Source organism: Lepidothrix coronata, unplaced genomic scaffold (assembly GCF_001604755.1).
Source record: "Lepidothrix coronata isolate B3197 unplaced genomic scaffold, Lepidothrix_coronata-1.0 Scaffold187, whole genome shotgun sequence".
Classification (NCBI taxonomy): domain Eukaryota; kingdom Metazoa; phylum Chordata; class Aves; order Passeriformes; family Pipridae; genus Lepidothrix; species Lepidothrix coronata.
Window position 1 is genome coordinate 901,184 of NW_016690367.1, and position 16,491 is coordinate 917,674.

The window sequence follows — 16,491 nt, forward strand, 5'->3', positions numbered from 1 at the left end:
GGGGCGTGTCCTTCCCAAGGGGCGTGTCCTCCCACGAGGGGGCGTTCCCCGTTCCCGGACTACATCTCCCGACATGCCCCGCGCCCGGCCCGCGGCGGTTTCCGGCGGGGCGGCCCGGCAGCGGCGGCGGCAGCGGCAGGTGAGGGCGGGCGGGGACCGGGGGGCTCCGGGGACCCCTGGACCGGCCCTGCAGAGCCCCCCTACCCCGGCACAGCGCTCCGGGAGCGGGGAGCGGGGCGAGAAGGGCCTGCGTGTGGTGCGGGAGCACGGGGGGGCGGCGCTCATTGAGGGGAGCCCGACGGACACGGGGCTCAAACCCCGCGGGTTTGGACCCGCGTCTGATTCAAACCCACCCCCTGAACCGGCCCTAAACCTGCTCTGAGCCCCACAAGCGGAGTTCCCGTCGCTGTGCGCCGCTGTGACAATTCGCGAGCCCTCCCGGGGGTCTGGGCTGGGACCCCGCTCACAGCCGGGGTGCTCGTCCCTGCTGTGCCTCGCTGCCGGTGTCCCCCCTTCCCCCGGAGTTCTCTCTCGGGCAGCCCCGCTGGTATTTCTTTGTTTGATCTTCCCCCCCCCATCCCAGTCTTAATGTTGACTGAAATTCGAACCGTCCCCGCTGTGCTTTCTGGCTTAATTGTTCTTTCCCTGTGTTTGCACGCAGATGAATTATTTACCTCTGTGCCTCGCTGCGGGGCCGTGTTTGCCCAGGTGGAGGTAGGTGAGGGCTCGGTGCCCCTCTCTGGGGCTGAGACACTGGGAAAAAAGAGTGAATAATGGGAGAAGGTGCTTCGCTGCGGCTGAAATGAACGATGAAGCTCCACTTCTCAAACTTTAGGATGTGTAAATGTTGCTTCCAACGAGGCCAGAAAGAGGAGTGGGAGTCACAGCATCATGGGATGGTTTGGGTTGGAAGAGACCTTAAAGATTATCCAATTCCAGCCCCCTGCCATGGGCAGGAGCACCTTCCACTATCCCAGGTTGATCCAACCTGGCCTTGGACACTTCCAGGGATGGGACAGCCACAGCTCTGGGAAATCCATTCCAGCCCCTCACCACCCTCACAGGGAGGAATTTCTTCCCAATATCCCATCTAAATCTCTCCTATTTTAGTTTAAAACTGTGTTTCCCCCCCCCCTTGTCCTATCTCTTTCTGCCTGTGCAAAAAGTCACTCTCTCTCTTTTTTTACAATCCCTGAAGTGCTGCAGTGAGATCTCCCGGGAGCCTTCTCTTCTCCTTGTAATTGCTTAAAGAAAGCTGGAATTGTGCCGGGGTGAGTGTTGAACTTGAAGTTTGCCTTTGGAAAAGAAGAACATCAGCAAGTCCTGGGCAGAGTCAGGGAAGGGGAGGGTGGTGAAGTTTTCTGTGCTCAGAAGGATGTTCAGCTGAGTTAGTTTGTGCTGTAGAAGCTGCAAGGGAGTGTAAATCAGATTCCTCTGCCTGCTGTGATTTCCTCAGAAATGCCTGTTGTTCTTCGGTCAGACCTTCTAAATGAATCCAAATTGCTTTTTAAGAGTAGACAACACCTAAAATTGTACATTTATGTGGGTTAAATTGCTTTTGAGGAGAGTGCAAAAAAAGGGGGGGAAATAAAGCCAAAATGAGGCCACTTGTGAGGGACCTGGGTGGCACAGTTACACCAACTAAAGCTGATACTTTGGACAGTGATGGCAACAAACCCTTTTCCCATTCACAGTAGGTTTAAACTCGTTCTTCCCAACAATGCTGGAAATGACTGTGCTGTTCTGTCCTAAATCAGGGTGGTTTCAAGTGTGTCATTGTGTCCTTTCACCCTGTTATCTGATAATATCTCACAGGGTGCTTTGCAAGGAAGGTTTTCCTTTTGGATTTACCCAGAAATGAGATGTGCCCGAGGCACAGAGCATCCTCAGGTCCTGGGAGATGGGGTGGAAATCCTGTTGGGAGCACGGGGCAGTGCTACAAACACTGGGAATGTGATTGCATCCCTGTTTTCATGCTGCTGGATCAGTGATCTGTGATTATGCAGCCCTCTACTTCATTCAATCACTGGTTAATTTGATTTCCAGTTTAATTTGATGACAGTTTTGAGAGCCAAATCGCTTGTATTTAAACAAATGGCTTCTATTTTGATCAAATTTCATTGTGTTTGGCATGTGTTGGGGCATTATATGGATTAAAAATCGCTGAGGCTGCGGTTCCTGCAGGTTTATTAGTTGGTGATGAATATTCAGTTACAAGCTGTACAAAACCTGGGTCTGGCAGGGAGTGGGAGAGGGGGGGGCTTAGAGCAAAACTGGGCTTTTCTCGCTGGTCCCAGTGATGCTGTGCAGCAAAGAAGCTCCAAATATCCTTGGGATCACCTGGATCTCCCTCAAAACATCTCATTTTCCAGGCAAAACCAGAACTTTGGGCTGCAGGGAGTGCGAGGGGGCGAGGCTGTCACCTTGTTCCTGCCCCCATTAAGGTGGGAGTGGGGTGTGCAGGGCGAAGAGGGGCTCCCTGCCCTTCAGAACCAGTCCCCTAATTCTGTTTAGCTGGGATTTTTCTGCCTGCAAGTGCCATGTGGGGTGACTTTTGAGAGTGTGAGAATGCTTTTATTATTTTGCTGGCGAGTTTGGAGCCCGTGGAAAACGAATGGATGTGAGACTGCAGCAATGTTGGGCCTCGGCTTTGTGTGTCGAGGGGGGGAAAAGAGCCCTTTCAGAGTTCTATTTTTATCAGTTAATTAGTAGCTCTTGCTGACTTGTCAGTGCTGTGGTGATGACTATTCCCAGCTCTTCCCTGCAGTGGGGTCACTTCAGGCAGGGGATGCAGCAGCCAGCATTTGGCTGGGGGTTTAACCCCTTCCAAACTGTTTCCCCAAATCCAAGGGCAGATTCCCAGGGGAGGAACCAGCATGTAAATACACAGAATATCGTGAGTCTTTACAAATTGCGATTGACCTTAATTTCCCCTCTGCCCTGGAGGAGGAGTTGTGTCTCAGGAGGAGCAGAGTGTGGAAGTTTGCCGGTGGCTGAGTGACAGGCTTGGGATCAGAGGTAAAAGGCTGCAGGTTTCCCAATTCGGGTTCTTATCTGCTGGTTTTCAGTGACTCAGGATGATCCGGGACCATGCTGGGGGTTTAACCCTGTCCAAACTGTGCCCCAAAATCCAAGGGCAGATTCCCGGGGGGGAGGAACCAGCATATAAATACACAGAATATCGTGAGTCTTCAGCAGAGGTGCTTTACAAATGGTGATTGACCTTAATTTTCCCTGTGCCCCGGAGGAGCTGTTGTATCTCAGGAGGAGCTGAGTGTGGAGGTTTGCTGATGGCTTGGGATCAGAGGTAAAAGGCTGCAGGTTTCCCAATTCTGGCTCTTATCTGCTGGTTTTCAGTGACTCAGGACGACCCGGGGGCGGGAGGTGACCACGCAGAACCTCTGCCGATAACGCGTTGGTGTTTTGCCCCCTGCGGATGAGGAATTGCTGTTTTCCTGGTTTCTGAATGACGAAGCCCTGAATCTGCAGGTGCTGTTCTCGTGTTGTTGGGTTTATTGCCTGTGGTGTCACTCGGGTTTGATTCTCAGCAGTGCCCAGAGATAGGGAGGTGAGAGGCAGCTCAGCCCCAGCTCCAGCCTGGTTGTCACCGCCTGAATTTCTTTGTTTGTTGGTGACTCTCCGCTCTTTCCACCGGGGACGGGATGGGGGAGGGAGGACTAATTATCTCCAGAGAGAGGCTTTTAATGCTATTAGCCAGAGGAACAGGCTTCATCTCCCAACTTGAATGAGTTGTGTGAAATAACACGAAGCCCCGGTGGCAAAGATACGAAAATTGAGAGCAGTCCAAGCGGCTTCTCTCTGCTGAACCCTGCAAATAGATTTATTTTATTTTTTTCCCCCCCCCCCCGCAAGCCTTTGGCTGGCAGCAGCTACTGGAGGAGGGGGAGAGCGGGTAAACAGATTGTTAACTTTATTCTTTTTGTGTTTGTGCTTTTGGAATGCTGATTCCAAAACACAGTTAGGAATCGCTCACCTACCAGCTGCACTGCGAAGTCGTGATGGGCAATTCATTATCGGGGACTAATTAACCGCGGCTGCTGAGTGTCATGGGGCAAAACAAGGTGCATACTGATGAGGTGGGTTTGTGCAAGCCTGGCACTTCTCCTGCAGTCGGTGCCTTTTGAAACAGATTTGGGAAAGATCATTGGACTTTGGTAAAGTTGAGTTGCCGTTAGACCTGAGGGTTTGAACCTTTTCACTGCCAGCTCCAAAAAGCTGCTGCTAAAAGCAGGAACCTCTTGCTGCCAGTACCTCACTTGTCTGCAAGGTTCTCCTTTAACCAATCCCCAAAAGTGATGCCCTTAATTAGAGCTGTGTTGCCACAGATTTAGTTGTCTAAAATCCAGCAAGATTAATCCCCAGCATTGATTTAAACCAGCCAGCCCCATATGGGCGTCTTTCATCACCTCACACTTATCTGTGGGAGGAGTGAACCTCTCTTTAATGTGCTTTTCTCTCCTCAGTTCTCTCCCTTAGCTTTTAAGGGTGCAAGCAAGAAAAAAATTTGGCCTGAATCCTACAGAGAAGCCTTGATTTGTAAACTTGGATCAAAGTTTGGGAGGCACTGACTGAGTTGGTGCCTGCACAGTGTTTAGTGCCAGGGCAAGCTCAGGGTAAGCACTGTGTTACTGAGGGTGTCTTAGCAAAAAAAGGGGTTATTCTGGACGTGAGGTTGCCATCACAAGCTGTGTCTCAGCCGTGGATGTGAAACAGCCGTGGAGGTGAAGCTTCCAGAGGCATTTATGGACGGGGGGTAAAGCCAAAGGTTGTCGCCGTCGGAGAATTTGAGCTTTGAACAAAGGAAAGTCACTGTGCCAGTTTTCAGGGGACTTTGGCTGCACTCACATGCCCTTGGAGGTTGTTCTCTTGACTAATCCTCCTCCTCAAAATGAAGTCAGGGCTGTTGGTCACCGGCTGAAGTCGCCGGTGCAGGTCGGGGGGATCGGCTGTGGGAGGTGGGATTTGATGGATATTATTTCTGTGTTGGCAGGAGCTCCCCTGCAGGTGCACAGAAGTGCTGCTGGGGGCTTGTTCTCGATCCCTCTCCTCTCCAGAGCTGTGTGAAAGCTCTTGCTGTTTTGCTGCAGTGGGTTTGCAGGTACAGCTGTCACCTGCCAGCCTTTGGATCCCAGTGCAGGAGAGGCTTCACTGGGATTCTGGGACAGAATCAAGGTCACCAGGGTTTGGGCTGGTCTTTGCTGGCTGCCTCAGGTTCTGTGGGAATGCATTTTTAAAGCTGCTCTGCTGCAGTGTTGACAGTGGAAATCTGGATGGATCCACAGAATTCCTGCTCCGTGCTCCTGGATGGAGTGACCTTGTGCTGCCGAGGTTCTCTTTGTCAGCTGGGACCAAGAAGGAGGATGATAATTACTGAAGTAGTGATAATCTGTCAGATTTGTGCTAGAAAATGTGGGCTTTTATTGTCGTGGATATGAAGTTTAGTGTCTGTTCCAAACCAGGTGTAATTTACTGGTAGGTGGGAAACAGCAGGAGCAGGAAAGGGGCTGTCATGGAATCATAAATATGCTGAGTTGGAAGGGACCCATCAGAAGCATCGTGTCCAACTCTTGTTAGGTTTGTTCCCCCATAAAAGGTGTTTGTGTGATGCCAGAAGAGAGAACAAATAATTAGAAGCAGAGTCTTTCTTCCCTTACATGTTTTGATCAGCAGCAGGTGAGAAGTGGCACATTCCCTGTAGGGTCACGAAAGCTTTGCTTACCTTGTGCTGAGAGTCAAATCAGTGCTTATATCCTGCTCCTGACTCGCTCTGTATCCTGTTCCTCCTGCCTGTGGATCAGGGCCAGAGGGGGAGCAAGGTCATGGAATTTTTCATCTTGGAATTCCAAATCAGTCTTTAGCATGCAGTCCCACAATTATGGACAGGAAGCCTGAGATTACAGGTGGGTGTAAATGGGATTTCTCCTGGCTCAGCTGTGCCTTCTCAGAGCAATATCCACCTTTGGGTGGAAGTGTCAGGTGAGTGGGTCAGGCTGTCTTGGCTTGTGCTGGTTTCCAGCAGTTTTGGAGTTAGGGATGGCTTTTCTGTACCTGTTCAGAGCAGGTGGAGGCAATTAATAGGCTCAGCACAGGCAGAGCAGGGAAACTTCAGGAAACCTCATACCTGACATTATAAAAAGTGCTTTTTCGTTATCATTGTTCCATTTCACTTGTCTTCTAAATACAGGATTTTTTTCCTGACTATGAGGATAAATGCAGGGACTGCTCAGTTACCTGAGGTTCTTCTGTCCCTCACCCAGGGAGGCAGTTATTTGGGAGTTAAGTATCCAGCTTCTCTGAGGATATTGGTGGGCTTGTGGAATACATCTGGCAGAAAGAAATGGGATTTCCAGGATGAATTAATTGAGCTGGTCCTGAACGTGTTGCAGCCTGGTCGCCTGTCAGGCTTCCCAAAACCTGTGTGAGCACATCAGGCTTTGGGAAGTGGGATGGAGTGCTCTGAGGATCCCCAAAACCCATTTGACACCGGTGATTACACTAATCAGTGTTGTTCCTCACCTGCTTTCAGCTTCCAAAAGGGAGCCTTCAATTGGTATTTTAATGACTGGGTTCTCTCCACCTGTCAGCTGTGAGTCCAGGGAAAATAAGGATGTTTGTGTGGACAGGAGGCCTGATTTAGCTCCCAGCTACGTTGCTGCCCTGGTGTTTGATGTCAGGCAAGTCACTTTTTCCTTGTTTCATCCTCCTGTCTATCCTCTCCCAGATTAGTGCTTAGTGAGGGTGTAGTCACCCTCCTGTTTGTAGCTGGAGGGACAAATTAATTCATCTCAGCCTTAAGGGCCATAATTAGCAGGTTCTACTGGTCTGGGTCCCATCCTACTACGTGTGTAGGTGGGACCTTTAGTAAATGGAATATGAATAACAGGAGGAAGGAACCATTTGAGCAGCTGGGATGTGTTGGGTAAGTCCAGCATCAGGTTCAGGGAGTTGTTTCTTCATTTGCACCTCGTCCTGTATTTTGTGGATGTGTTAATTTGAAGTTTTAACTCTGCTTTTTTTTTTTTATTTTAAGTCTTTATTCAGGTTTTATGCTGGGCTTTTCTGCCTGTGGATCTTGTGTTTTGTTTTTGGTTTGTGGTTTTTTTTTTGTATTAAGTTCTTTTGCAAGGGAGGTTTTTTCAAGAGCTTCTCCAGTGAAATGGGAACAAGTTTGCCTTGATTCTGCAGCAAATTCCTGCTGCTCTTGGGAAGTGGGATTTATAAAGCTGCTGTGCTACATTTCAGCATGGAAAGGGAGGTGGGGCAGAAACCCCCAGAAATCTGTGCCTCCTTTAATATGGAATTCTATAGGTGCTACTCTTGCATGGAGAGCAGCAGTCCTTGCATAAACACTGGATATATTAACATTTCTAACTAGTAAATTTATGGATAATCTCTTCTTTTGGAGGATTTATTCTGATTTGAGAGCATTAGTCTCTGGGAAAATTAAACCTCTTTTAAATCCACTTTGTTCAGAGACCAGACTGGGGAACTGCTGGTAAGCCCTGCCATCTTCCTCCTGCTTTTTCTGCAGGCTTGATTGGAATTGCAGTGCAGGGGCACAGCTGGTCCAGAGGCACCAGGGGTTGGGTTTTCGGTGCTTTATCCAGTTGTGGCAAAATGGATTTTGGAGCCTGTTTGCTGTTCCTGTAACGGGCGTGTGCAGCAGAACCAGGGGAGCCCCTAAACCAACCCCGAGGGTAAGGAACACGGAATGTCTGTGGGAGCTGACATGGGTGGATGAAGCTGTTTATTGGCACGGGGCTGCAGTTTTGGGAGGGCTGGGGGAGGCGAAATATCAGTGCTGCTGTGCCCACTGGGGCATAACCTTGTTTCAGGTGGCTGATTCATGGCTCTGTGTATTTAATCATAGTTTCTATAGCAGTGAAACCTTTAATGGGAGGGTGGAGTTCACTCCCAGTCCGCGGCGGGCGTGCGGGAATTTCGTGGCCGATTCATTCCCGTGGTTTTGCTGAGCAGAGTCACTTTTACGGGGGATGGTATTGGAGGATCTTCTGCGTTCGTGGTGCGTGTAATGAGGGCTGAAACAGCTCTTGCTTTTTAAGAGTAGTGTTATTTTTAATAGCAGTATCATTTTTAATACTGTGGCATCGCCTTGGGTTGGTTTGTACGGTGCTGTGTGGCTGCACTGCTGAGTAAATGCAGAGTATGTTGGTGTGGATGTTCATCTTCCTACCTTTTGATCACCAGTTAAGATAACAGAACTTGTGATTGTAGCTGACTTGAGTCCTCCTGTGCTCTCCACAAACCCTTCCCTCAGGGTCTGACATTGTCTGATGGCTCAGAAGTTATTGGGACACTCTTTACCGGTGTGGTTTAGTTCTGTCCTACTGAAAACTCATATTCTTTGGTATTTCCAAGGTGACTTTGCTGCAGGAAGCTGTTGGAGCCTTCATTCTTAGTGCCAGCAGCAAGGGGTTTGATTTGCATCATCAAGATAATGTGGTGGATGGTGTTTCTGTGTGGATTTGGAGCCACATGTCACCTTGCTCTGGTGTCCTATAAAAATATTTGTGCGTTCTTGAACCTGGAGAAGAAGGTTGATCCTGGGGAAGGGCATTATCTGATGGATCCCTCAGTGGGATGAGGGTCCTCTGGGATGGCTGATGGCGCTGCTGAGGGGTTGGGCTTCGACAAAACCTTGTCTGAAGCTGCTTTTAGGGGTTGCTCTTGGGGAAGTGTGACAGCTTGTCGTTTGCCGGCACCGATCGTCCCCTCTGTTCATCCTTGCCCTGTTTGGAGTGTGAGCACTTAAAAAGCAAATAAAGCTTCCTCGCCCAGAACTCTGGTTCTGATGTGGCACATGACATGCTTGTGACAGCGAGGGCAGCTGAAACAGGAACCTGTTGGGAATGGATTTGTGTCTGCATTAAGCAGAGGGGTCCATTGCCAAGAGTCTGTCGGGGGGTGTTGGTTAAATACTGGTGTGCTCGACTTGGTGTGCGTGGGGCTCACCAGCAGCACGGTGACTTTTGCCCGTGTCCCTGAGGTGAACCGTGTGTGGGGGTGAACCTGCTGTTCAAAATCCAGCACCAAGGCAGCTGGGAATGTGGTGCACGAGGAGTTGGAGTGGTGGGTGTCGGCGCTGCTCGGCTCTGTGGGTGTTGTTCGTGTCTCCCCCTCCGTGGGGAATAACTCCTGTGTCACTGTGGGGGTCCCTTGCACTGGGAGATCAGAGAAGCTTTGCCTGTTGCACAGACGTTGCAGGTAAAGTGGAGATCTTGGTTTATTTGCCTTTTCTGTTACACTGTTGGAGGCAGGAACACTTTGCTCCTTGCTTTTTGATTGTAGGAGTTTGGGGCATGAGATCATCTAAAGCTGGTTCTGTGGAGTTGCAGGCTTGATCCTTAAACTCAGTGTCCCCACAGGCTCTGTCTTCAAAAAGAATTCCTTGCTGGAAGGCTGTGTTTGTGCTGGCTGATAGGAACCGAGCTGAGCTGCCTGTAATCGCTGTCTGGGTTTGAAGTAGCCTTTGTGGGGTGAAATGTTTGCTGCCTTTCAGCAGAGTGCTTGTCAAATAGTTTCATTCAGTGCACTCAGCTTTTTAACAGATGGGACAGATTTTTGTGAGCCTGGGCAACCACAGCAATTGTTTTGCAAGGTGAGACATTTCTGTTTTGACGGGCAGGAGAATTAATAATGCTGTGTGATTCATACCAGTGATGAGTCTGGGTTTGGATCAGATTTGGTTGTTGGGTTTTTTTTCTTTTTAAAGGATATTAGCATTTGTCTTCAAAGAAAGCTGAGCTGAAAGCCAAAAGCTGACAGAACAGTTCCTGAGCTGCCCTGATAGGATGGATCTTGTGGATGGAGATCCCAGTGCACTTGAGAGACTGGGAGAATTGGTGTTGGGCAATGTGAGCACTTCCCCAAGAGGGAGGGAGGGTGGGTGGCACCAGGGCAGTGCTGTCTGGGGACACGAGGGCTGTGCCAGCCCACAGCTTCTGGGAGGGACTGGGAGCTGTGGGACACCAGATCTGCCTCAAGTCTGCTGGGGGAATGATTAACCACGGCAGGAATCCATCCTGTGGATAGCCAGCTCCAAATGGAAGCGTTCTGCAGATGGCCAGACTTGCTAAACAGCACAGGAACCACAAGCAGGGAAGGAGATTCTGGTGTCTGGTGCTCGTTGAGCTCAGTGTGCATTGCAGGGCAGCGATTCTGTGTCTTGGCAAAGGCAGCAGCAGGATCTGTGTGAGTATTCAGCAGTCTCTGGTGGCCAGGCCTCCATTTGCCAGCCCTGTTCCTGCTGCGAATCCAGGGCTACCCTAAATCCCTGCAGACTTGAGGGATTAGGGGGCAGGTCCTAGAGGAGCCAGCGAGGCAGGGATCAGTTCCCATCTCAGCAGTTTATTGCCTGCTCTCGGGGCCATCGCTTCCTCTGCAGAGGGGTCATTTCCTTCCTGCAGGGAGTGCAAGAAAGTGAAAATCTGAGCCACTGCACATGAAATTTAGTCATCTGGGGACATGTGGGGCAGTCAGTTGGATCTTGGGGTGTGATCTGCCAGCGGAGAGCCGCGGTCCCCAGAAGCCACAGAGAGCCTGTGTGTTTTAGCAGATTGGAATTTAATTGGCCTGGGAGCGAGTTTGAGCTGTTTTTGTGGCTGGAGAATTGCTGGTTTATGTTGTGATCCCTTAACAAAACAGCTCTGCCATCAGGCTTTGTGTCTGAGCAGCACAAAGGCTGTGCTGGGAGCAGAGTGGTGTCTGTGCGTGCCTGGTGTGTCCATCTGCGCTGGCTGAGGGAGAGCTGGAATTTGGAAGTGCTTTTAATTGTGTGGGGGGAGCAGGTGGCTTTTCATCGCAGGGAATTGTTTATTCCGGTACAGACTGGGGCAGGGTTTTGTTGCTGTTTGTTTTTCCAAGAAGAGGGGAGGAACCAGGGGGTAGGAAGGGTGGAACTGGTTGAACTGGAATTCCTGGGTCATGCTTGGCCTTGGGTTATGATCAGCAAGGTCCTGCTCATTTCAAAACCCAGGGCTGGCAAATCCTGGTGCCTTGGGATCTGTTGGTGCTTCAGGTGTTCAGATGCTCCAGGTTGTTCACAAGTGTATTGAAAGAGTTTAAGAATAGTTTTGTAGCAGAGATCTCAAATAATTTTATAAATGAGAGTAAAAAAATCCTGTTTTGCTGCAGGAATTCTGTTCTCTGAGGATATGTAGGATAGACACTCATGGCTTGGTGATTGAACTGGCTCAGCATGGAGAGATGAGGGTGGCACCTTCCCTGTGGTGTTTGCTATGGGAAAAGGAACAGAGGAGCGGGCAGGATCTGATGATTCCAGGCTGTTTGGTGCTGGGAAGCCTCACTTGATGCCTTCCAAACCCAGTCCTACCCCTTCCCTGTAAGGACAGGCTGTCAGAGCCCTGTTTGGGGCTGCAGCTGTGTAAACACCCCAAAGTGCTGAACAGGTCCTGGGTATTCACTGCCTTCCCTTATTCTCCAACAACTGCTTTGTGGCCCATGTGACAAACAAATTGAGGAACTGAGCTGGATTCAAACCAGCTGCTTCTGCACCAGGCTGGTTTTGACCGGGGTCAGCTGCTCCACGGGCTCTCCCTGGTGCCGAGAGAGGCAGAGCATGTGGAACCACAGCTTTAATTACAGGGGTATTTTGGGGTCCCAGGGCCGTTCCTGTGGTTGTGCCTCTGTCCCCTCACCCTGAATCGCTCCCTCCAGGAGGTTTCCAGGTTGAGCTGTTCCTCCAGTTCCACTTTCAGCTCAGACTGACCCCAAAGAGCTGTGAGGCTGCAGGTGTTGGAGGGGGCTGTGCTGAGCTCCACGGGTTTGTACTGGTGGGCTTCCCATGCTGTTCATTTTTGTGGGAAGCCTGTTCTTTCCATTGGCTCCCACAGATCAGAGAATGGCCTGGGCTGGAAGGGATTTTAAAGATCATCTCATTCCAACCCACCTTCCAGCAGACCAGGTTGCTTTTTTCCTGGTAAAAAGCTGATTTTTATCCCAAGTACAATACAATATTATATTTTGTAAGACATGAGGGAAGTTCTGGTTCTTTGCAGTGGGTTCTCTGCTGCAAATAAAGTAATTTGAGACCTCATTAGTTACTTCTGTAGTAAAAGCTACTCAGAGCTTGACTCTGCAGCGGGATAGTTAATACCAGACCTCACACAAGGCTGAAAGGAAGCCACAGTGATGGGGAGGGCATTTAAAACCAGTCTTTCCATTCCTGTTGGCTGCTGAAACTGGGATGGAAGTAGGATTGTGTTATGGCTGAGCGGTCTGAGCTTCCTGGTCCGTGGGCTGCCTTTCCCTGGAGCTCCCTGACCCATCCAGAGGGACAGGAGAGGCTTCAGAGAGGTGCAGGTACAGGTTCCAGCGAATAAATTTACAGTTACTTCAACTCCTGAGAGCTGGCAGAGCTCCTGCAGCTTTCTGCATGTCATTCCTGGCTGTTGGGGTGGGGAGGATGCAAACCCGTGGGCTGGAGTCCCTCTGAAAGTTTGTGTTGGGTGCTGTGTGGGTGTCTCACAGCTCCTGTGCTCCAGGGAAGCTGTTGTGTTTCTAAACACTGATTTTTTTGTGGGCACCTCTTTGTGAATTGAAGTGTTCCTCGTATTAAGTCATTTAGGAAATCTCTATTTATAGGCAAACCTCAAAGCTGGCTGATAAACACCCTCTGCAGCCTTCAAATGAGTGACATCATCCATCCGACTTGGAGCTGTGGCAGAGGGGAAGGATACCTCCCAGTCCTGGCAGCATTCATTTACTGAGCAAAGCTGGGTCAGATTGGATCCAGCTTCACTTCCTTTTTACCACAAAACTCTTCCTCAGCACCACTTTCATTGCAGATGCAAGTTTCCCTTCAGTAAACCTGGGTGGGGGTCATCTGCACAAACACTTCCTTTGGCCATTGTACAAGGGGCTGTGCAGGTTTCTAACACCTGGGGCTCACTCACAGCCACCTTTGGAGCCTTAAAAACCTTGCAAAGCATTTTTTTGTTCCATTTATATGGCCCAGTGTTAACATTTTTCCTTTTCCACGTTACATTTTGCCAGCCATGACTTTCTCCTTCAGTTTTGCTCCTTTTCATCTACTTTGTTGCTGTTACATACAGTTCACTCCCTTCCCAGAAACCTTGTTCAGGATTTGCTGGGAGTGCTGGTGTAGGTGGAGGGAGTGGGGGTTCCTTTGTAACCATTCCTGGTGCTGGCACCTCTGGGAAGGTCCTGTTTGCTGAGCAAACCAGCAGTTCCTGGCTGGCTGATAACTGTGCTGGGGAGTCACAAAATGAACCTGCTCTGATGTCCAAGGACACAGCAGCTTGAACAAGAACAGAAAGGCTGTTCAAGAGAAGTCACCAGAAAGTCCACAGCTGTTCCAAGCTGCTTATTTTTCAAGGATTTTTTTTTTTCCTCACTGGATTTTAAGGTTCTTTCTAATACTGGACTTCTCTTATACTATTGTGAGGTGTGTATATATAATTCTTGATAGCTTTGAGATGGATTGATTCAAGGTGATCTGCCAAACCCCCCAGGTGTGCTGGTTCTTGAGCAGGGCTGGGATTTACCTGGAGTGCTCCTGTCCAAGGCACATCTGGTGGATCCTCTGCTGGTGAACCAGGTTTTCACTGTGCCAGGTATGCAGAGCCAGCTCCAGTGACCTTCCAGTTAATACAGCCCCATCCAAAGGCATTTCCTCAGCTCCTGTGCCTTGGGAATGTCTGAGACTCTTGATATCCCCTCCTTCCACCTCCTCTCTGCTGTTGCAGTTGCAATGATTCCCTTGGTTTGACTTGCACAGTTTTCCCTGGTTGCCTCCCTGGCCCAGGTCAGCTCATCTGCCTGCAGGGCACGAGGAGAGATTTGCCACTTCAGCTGGGTGTTTTTTTTAGCCGTTGTTACTGTGAAAGGTCCTTTTGTGGCTGAAAAGAAGCCGTGATAGTTTTGCTGAGCTCTTAATGCAGCTGAACGTGTTGGCTGGGAAATGTCATCTCTAATGGAGGGCGAGAGTGGGGGTGAGGGACTGAGAGCTGAAACCTTCCTGTCCTTGGGAGAGTTCCAGGGGATCACTGCCTTTGAGATCATGCCATTTAAACTTTAATTTCAGATTATTTGAAGGAGTTTATCAGATCAGAACCTCCCACAGATCTGGGAGGTGAGTGACCATGTGCTGAGCAACCTGGGCTAGTGGAAGGGGTCCCTGCCCATGGCAGGAGGTTTTGGAATTGGGTGATCTTTAAGGTCCCTTCCAACCCAAACCATTCCACAGTTCTGTGTGAATGGAACCCTAACCCTTGGAAGAGCACTAGGAAAGGCACAGCTTTGCCCTGAGTTTAAAATCAACTCAGGGCCCCTTAGCTCAGATGGCTGCACTAAGCACCATCCTCAGGCAAACACTGTCGCTGCTTCATAAACTTTGTGCACAGCCATGAGAAGTACAAATTATCTTTATTTTTTTTTTTAAGGAAATGTTCTTGTTCAGGGACTTTATGGCCTTATTTTCACAGTGGGATGCCTCACTGCCTGCACTTTGTTATAAAGACTTTGCCAGATCAGTAGTGGGAATTAATTTCTCTGTTTTCCTGGTTATGGCCAGGGCACCTTTTTTTTTTTAAAGCTGGAGCTTTAAGAGTAATAAATTGCCTGGGGGGGGGGTTTCTTTAAGGAGATTTGATACCTTAATTAGAATTAATTAGAAATTATGCTGGTGAGACTGTGAAGGAAAAAGTCAGGCTACAGCTGATTTACAAACTACCTGAACTGCTTGGCAAAATCTACCTCAAAAGGTGAAATTCAAGGCTGCTGTAGGTTCAGTGAGGTAATTTCCATTCAGGAAGAGTTTTACTTTCAAATAGCTGAGCTGTGCCCAGTTAAAAAGTGTTGACTCTGCATGTTGATAAAGACACCTACACCTCACAGGTTTCCTGTGTCTCACGTTTTTTCAAGTGGGGACACACTCCCCAGCGTGGAGTTGGATTAGAGGTGCCTGGTTTGTGCTGGAATGTTGCAGGGAGGGAAGTGTGGGGTTTAATCAGGTTTCCCACTCCCTGTGGGCTGTGTATCCCAGGAAGCAGTTGGGCAAGGGGTCCTTTTGGAAAGATCCATAGGGCAGGACTGCAAATTCAGCTCCACTGCTGCTGGAGTTTTGGGGGTTCAGGTGAGCTTTCTAAGAAATTCCTTCTGGTGCTTCGATGGGGGTTGAGCTCATTCCTGTCGCTTCTTAAAAAGAAACAGTTTTCAAGCTGCCTCTGCAGCTGCTGAGGCCAAAAGTGGCCTCCTTTTGGGGAGGAAATGGTGGTTGCAAATGAAGTTGTGTATCGAGTCATAATTGCAGGGCCATGACCACAGCACTGCTTCGTTTTCATTGAAAGTCTGACGAAAATGGAAACCACAAAACGAAGGCAAAGGTGGTTTGAATTTTACCCCAGAAGCCAGAGAGAAATAAATAACCCTGTTATTTTGTGCCTTCTGGGTGTGTGTTACAGACACAGATTATGTATAGCCCAGGTATGTGCAACCCACAGTCCTCAGCTGCTCCTGCAATGGTGGGTCTGGGATGGAGGTTTTTGTCTGGACACATCCAAACCAACTCATTCGGATCCTTCCTGGCTGACAGGAACAAGCAGAGGACTGAGCTCATTTTTTTCAGTGGCTTTCATCAGGTTAAAATCAGTGAATCCCAGGATGGTTTGGGTTGGAAGGGACTGGAAAGATTATCTAATTCCACCCCCCTGCCATGGGCAGGGACACCTTCCACCAGCCCAGGTTGCTCCAACCTGGCCTTGGATACTTCCAGGGATCCAGGGGCAGCCACAGCTTCCCTGGGCAACCTGTGCCAGGGCCTCACCTCCCTCACAGGGAACAATTTCTTCCCAGTATCCCGTCTAACTCTGTCCTCTGGCACTGGGAAGCCATTCCCTGTGTCCTGTCCCTCCATCCCTTGTCCCCAGTCCCTCCCCAGCTCTCCTGGAGCCCCTTTAGGCCCTGCAAGGGGCTCTCAGGTCTCCCTGGAGCCTTCTCTCCTCCAGGTGAACCCCCCCCAGCTCTCCCAGCCTGGCTCCAGAGCAGAGGGGCTCCAGTCCCCTTACCAACCTCATGGCTCCAGGATTTTGTTCCCAAGATGCAGGTTTGCCTGGAAGGTCCTGCTGGGTTGTTGAGGCTGATTCTGCTACTTCAAAAGCTTCTTTGGAAGCAGGAAAGCCTTTTTGCTGAATCAGTGCTGAGACCCAACAAACATGATGATGTTTCTCTCTGATCAACCTTTGTGAGAGAGGTGTGAGATTCCTCACTGGTCTCTGTACACACTAAAAAGCTAATTGTTAAAACTGGGGGGAAATGTAACTTGGTGTGTACTGTTGTCTGCTCTGCAGTTTTGGAGTTTCAGACACCATCCCACACTTCCAGGCTGCTGCAGTTCCTTCCCCCTGAGTCACTAATCCTCTCCTTTCTATCTGTATCTGTGGTTCTGTACAGACAGAGTTGGTTGGAGGG

The 16,491-nt window shown here is 49.7% G+C and overlaps 1 protein-coding gene across 7 annotated transcripts in view; it reads left to right on the forward strand.

Moving 5' to 3' along the window:
* Positions 1 to 90: 90 nt before the first annotated feature.
* Positions 91 to 16,491, forward strand: part of PHACTR4 (phosphatase and actin regulator 4) — a 64,837-nt gene continuing 48,436 nt past the window's right edge. For 3 of the 7 annotated variants that reach the window (XM_017831035.1, XM_017831041.1, XM_017831037.1), the window contains exons 1-3: positions 101 to 139; positions 662 to 714; positions 1,199 to 1,271. The gene's annotated coding sequence lies outside the window, so the exon portion shown is untranslated. Of the gene's footprint in view, positions 140 to 657; positions 715 to 1,198; positions 1,272 to 10,000; positions 10,234 to 16,491 lie in introns of those variants that run through there. The other 4 variants (XM_017831039.1, XM_017831036.1, XM_017831040.1 and 1 more) reach the window with 4 other exon arrangements.